The sequence below is a fragment of the Anopheles darlingi genome, chromosome 2 (assembly GCF_943734745.1).
Source record: "Anopheles darlingi chromosome 2, idAnoDarlMG_H_01, whole genome shotgun sequence".
Taxonomy (NCBI): domain Eukaryota; kingdom Metazoa; phylum Arthropoda; class Insecta; order Diptera; family Culicidae; genus Anopheles; species Anopheles darlingi.
In genome coordinates this window covers 14,131,535-14,139,271 of record NC_064874.1, presented here as the reverse complement: position 1 = coordinate 14,139,271, position 7,737 = coordinate 14,131,535, and the positions used below count along the sequence as shown (strand labels likewise).

Below are 7,737 nucleotides of genomic sequence, written 5' to 3'. Positions count from 1 at the left end.
CCCCCCCCTTCGTTTTTCCACCACTTGTTCCGCCTAGAGTCTCGCGCGACCGCGGTGGTAAGTCGTTGTCCTACTTTCTTGTCCGCTTTCCCTCTCTCTCTCTCTCTTGCTTTCTTTCTTTCTTTCTCTTTCGCCTCCTTCATGGGAGCTCCTCTCGCTGCTCGCTGTTTGCAGTTATGCTCTGTTATGCGCGCGCGAGAGAAACCATATTCTTATGCTGTTGCTGTTCCTGCTGCTGCTGGTACAATGCCGGGGCCGCGGCCACAACCAGAGGCGCCCTCTCATTTCGAGTAATTATTTATATCATCTTCTCCGTTGGCCCGCGTTGCTTTATGCTTTGCGCCTTTTATGTTTTACCGTCGCGGTGCCTCCTCGCCGCCCTTTGCTCTGCCTTGTGCTATGTGCTATGCTGCGTTGCTTGCTTCGTTGTCGTCCGCGCGGCCAGCGGGCCAACCACACCGCCAACCGACCGGCCGGTCCCTCGCTTTGATACCGTTTGTTCTTTTGCCTTTTGGGTTGCCCCCCCGAGTGCCCACCGAACACAACGCCGCTCTCCCTGCCGTTTGCCACTTCATTCATACGCCCGGACCAGCGGCCCGAGAGTTTGTTACTCCTCTGCTCTGCTTCGCTGGCAATCGTGGTAATGTTTTGTTTGTTCGGTGGCGGTGGTGGGCACGCTGAGTGGTGGTGGTGCTCTTGTCTTCACAACCTTTCCTCCGTTTTTCCTCCCATTTTCTGGTCATTTCTTTTCGTTCTAAACATGCTACGGCGGCAGTCCCGTCGATATTGCCATTTGGAATGCATTTTTCTGCTGCTGTCATTATGTTTATCCGCTTCTTTTCAGCAGCACCACCACCACCGCCCTGGTTCTTGGGCTCTAGAAGACCAGTCCGACCAGCAGGTTTCAATACCCCCAGCAGTAGTAGTGTTCTGATTTCTGCTTTATTTTCCGCTGTTTTGTCGACTGCGATGGACTGGGAAGAAGGAAGCGAAATAATTATTTTCATTTTCAGTTACTCTCCGGAGCTCTCCCCGGGTGCTCGACGATTGCGATTGATACGCTCGCGATCCGGGAGTGGGACACACGGGGGTGAGGATGCTGCTGCTACTGGTTGCCGCTGCCTGCCTGCTGACAAAAGGATACATTCGTTGCGATTCCGGTGTGGCCTCGAGATAGATCGCAGAAAAAGAACGAGGGGAGAGTAATCGGGGCATATTATTTGTGACGTTAGTGAACCTCTTTTGTTGTATTATTAAGCATAAATATGAAGGGGAGGAACAAAGATTAACAAGGATTTATAGGGAAGTATTGTTATGTTGAAAATAACGCCTTAGCTAAGTAGTTTTAGAAGCTAATAAGTTCATAATAACTTATTAGCTAAACTTGAATCAGACATAAAGGTATCTTTGAAGCAATAGCCTATCTGGCGCCACTCTATTCTTCATTTCGAGTACTTTGAATTTAATACTGTCACACTGCTGCATATTCCTACATACATCGCGGTCACCTCCCTGCTACCTGGAATACCTGGAAAAGGTTCTATAACCACCATTCGTGCCAACAAATCCCATTAATGCTCGTTTCAGCGAGAGCAGCGCAGTCCCTGGCAGTCAGGGATGATGTCTCGAAGCCGCAAATTAAGAGTAATTTGCAGCAGTTTTGAGGAAAACAAAAAAAAAACATTCAATAAATCTTTCCATCTCGGTATATAAATATTTACCGAGAAACTTTATCTTGGCTCACTCTGTGTTTTACTTGTTTTATTGGAAAAAGATTCAACACACTATTTGATTGTTACTTGTGTTGAGAAATATCTACCAAGAGGAGTGGTAATTTAGATAGTTTGAGTAAGTATCTGTATTAAAACTTTGGGTAGGTATACGGAAGCATAGATTGTATGTTTCGGACTTGTATGTTTACTTCCGTGCATCAAATGATTCAATATTCTCATGTTGCGCTCATGAAACTGTTACTTTCAGTGAGATGTATAATTGGCAACGATTTAAACGCTAGTTTTCGTTCTTGGACACTGCCTTCAACGGTACGGGAACTTCTCTAACATGAAGTTTTATGTCATCTGTCCATGCCGGATGTGGGCACACAAGTGCTACCTGAAATGATCTTTCTACCACGGCCGCGCACTGATGACAGGTGCGCCACACTTGGCCCAGGATTACGGCTGGACGTTTGTCACGCGCCCGGCGATGCTACACGATCGTGTTCGTGTCTCTCCGCCTGATAATGAATGCTAATGAAGCTCCGTTTTCCCTGGATTTCACCATCAACAGCAAAGGCATCGAAAAAGCCATCTTGTGGGCCAACCAGCCGAGCCAAGCGCCTTTTTGGCGCGATTTTTAATGTTTTTCTTCGCTGCCGTCGCCGCTGCGCTTCTCTTCGGCCCTCGGCCCCGGCGTAACGGACCTTCGTCATGGGATGGGACAGGCCCCCACAGCGACGACGACGCAACTCGCAATTTGCGACGCGAAAGAGGCTCGCCTTTTAATGGCAGCAGCAAGCATTGGACTGGACGCTCGCGCGCGCGCTCGCGACCATTTTACGACATTTCTGGCGTCGCCAGGTCGCTCGAACGCCGGGGCCGTGTGCGTTCGTGTGCGTGCGTGTGTGTGTGGTCCGGCCAATCGGTCCGATGGATGGAGAATTGATGAAATTGATTATGTGCTGTCCGCTGACACGCCCGGGCGGATCATTAATATGTTTACGATTCATAATGATATCTCACGACGTCGTCGTCGCCGCCAGCGCCGCCCGCTGCTGCCGCTGGTGCTGAGGACTTCTACGCGGATTCCCGGCCGAATTCGATTAGTGGCCAAAGCTCGCAGTTCGCTTATCGAACGTCCCCCGCCTGTTTGGCATCTTCATCTGGTTTTGCGAGATGTGATGCTAATGCTACGCACGATACCTCCTCCACCCCCCACTCACCAACAACACAGTAGCGCGCACATTGCCTGGAGCAAAGTGACGGTGTTAACCTTCTCGACCTCCTCCTCCTTCTCCTCCTCGATCCGATCCTTGTGGTGCTGCAACGTGTACCGACTGCAAATGGCGCAATTGTGCGAATATGCGGTGCGAGGAGCAGTCTCAGCAGCCGTTCACCGGGTGTGTGTGTGTGTGTGTGTTGGTCTCGCGACTCTGCAGCATATAAACCACCTCACGTGCCCCTCCGGTTTGTTGGACGTGTGGTGCCGCGTGCGCACTTTTTGGTGTGAGTGAAACTGGCTCTCGGTTTGCTCGTTGCTCGAAGCGGTGATCCTTTTGGCCATCCGGAATCCCGTATTTTAATACATTTCATCTCCCCTCAGGCCCTCGGGCCCATCGGGGTCGAGCATTAGAGCTGGATGCACCGTCGTCGTCTCGTATCGTCGTAGCATGCCGTGCCCAGCCGTTTTCGTCTACATTTTTGTTCGTTTTTTTTTCTCTCTCTACCGACGTTCTTCTCTCCAGCTCCTACTTCGATCTAGGAAATATCGTCGTACGAGGGAAGCAAAACCTTCCATTCGAAGAAATGATTTCTCAGGAATAAGGAAAAAGGGAGAAGAAAAAAGAAGGAAAAATGCCAGGCCTCTCCTGGTCCTCAGGCAGACCGAGAGAGAGAGAGAGAGCTTTTTGCTTGCTACACAGAGCAGCACAGAGGAGAATTTTTTTTTGTTGGAGGATTTTTGTTTTCCCTTTTTGTTTGTGGCTCGTGCGAACCTTCCAAATCACACGAACCCATTTGGGCATTTCCTTGTCCTTGTCCGGTGCTTCGCTTCCCCTACATCATCATCATCATTATCATAGCCCGTTGATGATGATCGTATTCTTCAAGGCAGCAGATCGCGAGGACTCATAAGGAACTGAAAGAAGTCTTCTCACACACATATGGCGATATGGTCAATCTTTATACTACCGATACCAGCACACCTTTACGTTACAATCAGAAGGTAACTGATGCTGCGGAATGTATGAGTCATGATCGCCAACAAACCCATTTCAAGAAGCAGTAGAGCAGCTCTTTTATATCCTCCAGAACTGTTAAAAAACAATTAGATCCTCTATTCGGTATTGCTACGTTCCGGAGAAGACTAAGCCAGAAGAAGGCCCAATACGGGACCAACCTCAAGATCTTTATCGCCGATCGTACCGAGAACGAACTCAGAACTCATCTCCTCAATGTTTCCTAAGCAGCTTATTAGTTATCCAAGAATATTCAAAACCATCGACAGGGATGAGAAGTTGATGTGATCGTCCATCAAAGGTTCTGCCTTTTCTTGTCTCTTCGCGCATCCTTCTTCTATCCTAGAAATGGGAATTCAGATCAAACTGGACCTATAAAGGAGGTGGAGGCGAAGGTGGTGGAAAACACGCGTGCGGGAGTCACCAACATATGGCGCTCCACGTGCCTTGAAGTGAAGTGTTCCTTCTTAAGGCCAACACAACTGTCGTCGTCACTGTGCACTCGGTCGCTGGGATGCATGCGGCCTTCTGTTCCGAGGATGAAGCGCGGTGTTTGTGTGTCTTATGCCCTCTTTCTCTCTCTCTCTCGCTTTCGCTCTTCTCACTTTGTATATTTCCTTTCTACATCCCTTCCTGCGTATCTTTTATATGAACCGAGGAACGGCTGTTCAAATTTCAGTGTCCATGGTGGGAAGCTACATTTGCTCTCTCGTCTTATTGTCGCCGACAGCTGTGTGCGTCTGTGTGTGTGTGTGTTCCGTGTGCTCTCGGTGCCGCTGAATGATTAAGCACACTACTCCCATCGTCCCCGTGGACGGACGGATCTCCGAGGCAGACGCGGGGTCTTCTGTCTGAGTCTTTGGAAGTCGTTTGGAGGTCCGGAGTCCGGATCGTTAAATGCCGCTTCGTCCCTTACTGCGGTACTGTGTGTATTCGGTGTTGTCGCGGTAAAATCGGTTCAGAAATCTATCAAAATGGAAAACAATTTTTCTCTTCCCCGTTCTTCCCAACTTCCCTCTCTTGCCATGGTGGTGGGGGGCAATAATTAATCTTCTCGAGTGCAGGCAGTTCGTCTCGCTGGTGACGCCGCTTATCGAGCGACGGGATGTGTGCAAACACTCACACAGACGCACACACACAGCAGCAGCATCAGCAGCTGGATACAAATCATAACAAATCCCTGGAGCAAGGTGGGCGGTCGAGATCTGCGGTACAACGAGTTCATTCAACTGGTCAACATTTGGCAGCACGAAACGGGCTGTGGAGGACAGGTCAGAGCATAGAACGCGGTGGTGGTTGGTGTGAGTCCGATAATAGTTCCCTGGTGCGAGTTCCTGACGGCCCCAACACCGCAAACTCAGAGCTTAATTGAATTTAGCGCCTTTTGCTGCTTCATCACCAGAAGAGGAGAACCCCGGCAACGACCGGCAGGTTGTGTCCGCGAGCCGCCATTCTCGCTCGCGATCATCATCAATCAGTCGTCGTCGTCGCCAACACCTACGCCCTACAACCCGGTGTGGCGATCCCGGTGGCCTGGGTGTTTTTCGTAAACCAATAAAACCGGATCTTTCGTGCGATCGGATGGAAGGTGGAAACAAAAGAATCGGGATCGGAAAAAGAAGGAACCAAACGCTTCGCTTCTGCTCCTCCGGAAGATCTCGAAACGCTCGCGTGTTCGCTGACGTAATTGAGCTGATCGCAGAAGGCTATATACTATCCCAGCAGCAGCGCTGTAGCTGTAAGTTGCGCATAAAGCTACTTCGCGTGTATCTCTCTCTTTTCGAAGGACTCCCCTTTGCCGCCATCCCCTCGTGAGTCGTGGTCGAGAGAAAAAAGAAACGCTCGCTGGAGATGCCGGGGATCGAACCCGGGGCCTTTCACATGCAAAGCGAACGCTCTACCACTGAGCTACATCCCCTGTTGATAGTTACCTGGATAATTGTGCTTTACACGTATTGGTGACCAATTTTGCACCAACCGCCAATCCAATCGCTCCATAATTGTGACCTTCTCGATCGAGTTCCGCCCCCTTATAAGTAAAAAAAAATGGCAAAAATGGTGGACATGGATTGCCGTGCTGGAGGGAAGTATCAGGAAGAAACTCTGCAGCGCGTCGCTTGTTGCAGTGTGCTGGAGGGACCCCCTTTACTCCCCCTTCTATTCGTAAGAATCTCGCGCTGCGTCCCCCTCTCTAGTTGGTGTCGTTAAACTTTCGTAACGTTGGCGCGCGGTGAGCTGAGCTGTCAGTACGAGTGAGAGAGTACGAGGCAGACTAAAATGGGGGGGGGGGGAGCAGACATAGGCCGGAGTCGGAGTGACCCTCGCCGATGTTATTGATCTTTTATAACACATTTTCGTTTCGGTTGTCTCGACTGCTCGACCTGACTGACTGACTGACTGACTGGCTGACTAGCTGACTTCCTGTGCTGCTGTACCCGGGGCTCAAACGGGGGCTCACTGCTCGAGTGCGTACGTGTGCACGGACAGTTCCTTCCCGGCTGGCTGCCTGGCTGGCCTGGCTGGCAGGGACAGCGTTGCATAGAAGAACGAGCGCCCCTCTTTCAGGTGACCCTTGATGCCTGTATGTTCGCTTTATGTCACTTCCCTGCCATGACCGGGGACGATAGTTTAAACGTTCTCCTCAAAGCCTGTTTCGATATGGTGTTTTTTTTTGTTCTTCAATGTGTGCATGTTTCAAAATTGATGTTTCTTTTCAACTGCTATGTATCAACTACGTCTTAACCTCAATCAGAATGGTCATGCGGGGAACGGGAACGCAGCAAATGTCCCTTTCGCTTGCAACAAGCTCGCTGCTACCCCTCGCCATGGGAAGGGTCCCGTTCAGCGCCTGAGGTCGGCGGCACTGCATCATCCAGCCTTCCAGTACTCTTCAGGTTCTCCTTTGTCGGTTAGCAGCAGAAGGAGCTATTGCATTGGCCCCATCCGAAAACAAGCAACACGCGATGCAGGACATAAGGGTAAGAAGAAAGCAAGACACTACGCCGAAAAGGATTTGACGAACACGAGAGAGAGAAAGAGAGAGCTGTCCACCCTGCGTCGTGGTAATATGGAACGAAGTGGAAAAGAAGGAACAAGGCAGATCTCGCTCGCTGGCCGCGAACGATCGATCCAGAACGGGATGGTAGAGACAGCGAGACAGAGAAACGGGCTTTACGGAAGAAGTCGCTACGGGACCAGGACCAGGACCGAACCCCCGAAAAAAGGTCGATTATTCGGGTGGGATAATATTGGAAAAAAGTGAAAAGAAACATGATTTTATATCTGGGGACCCGGGGTGGGACGGGCCGGGCGCGCGCGTTCCATGTATGTTTTGTTCTTTCCCCGTGTGCGTTGTTGTCGTCGTCGTCGTCCAGCCTGTGTACAACTGAACCGAACTACACACACCGTAACAACAGTCCGGTGCCGGAGTGGAGAGCAAACAAATAAACCTTCGCCTTTGCTTTGACCTGCCGGAGTAGCGAAAGAGGTAGAGAAGCGCACCATAGAAGGAAAAGAGGAAGTAGAAGAAGGAGTAAAGAGAGAGAGAGAGGGTCTGCTGGTGAGACGAGATAAGCTTGACGGCATAATTTAAATCACTTCCAATTCACCGGATTTCTGCTTGCGGCGGCGCTTGCGAGAACGTCGACGAGATGAGCAGCAGCAGTATGAGACCGAATGAGATGAGATGAGATGAGCGAAGCGATTCGACTCATTCTCTCACGCAGCAGCAGCCAACGAGTAGACGAAGCGAAGCATATTTTGGGGAAGGAAGGGCGACGCGG

The 7,737-nt window shown here is 50.5% G+C and overlaps 1 non-coding gene across 1 annotated transcript; it reads right to left on the bottom strand.

Annotated features, from left to right (window-relative positions):
* Nucleotides 1-5,801: 5,801 nt before the first annotated feature.
* Nucleotides 5,802-5,873, bottom strand: Trnaa-ugc (transfer RNA alanine (anticodon UGC)). The gene has a single exon. It is a non-coding gene; the product is annotated as a tRNA-Ala (tRNA).
* Nucleotides 5,874-7,737: the final 1,864 nt, after the last annotated feature.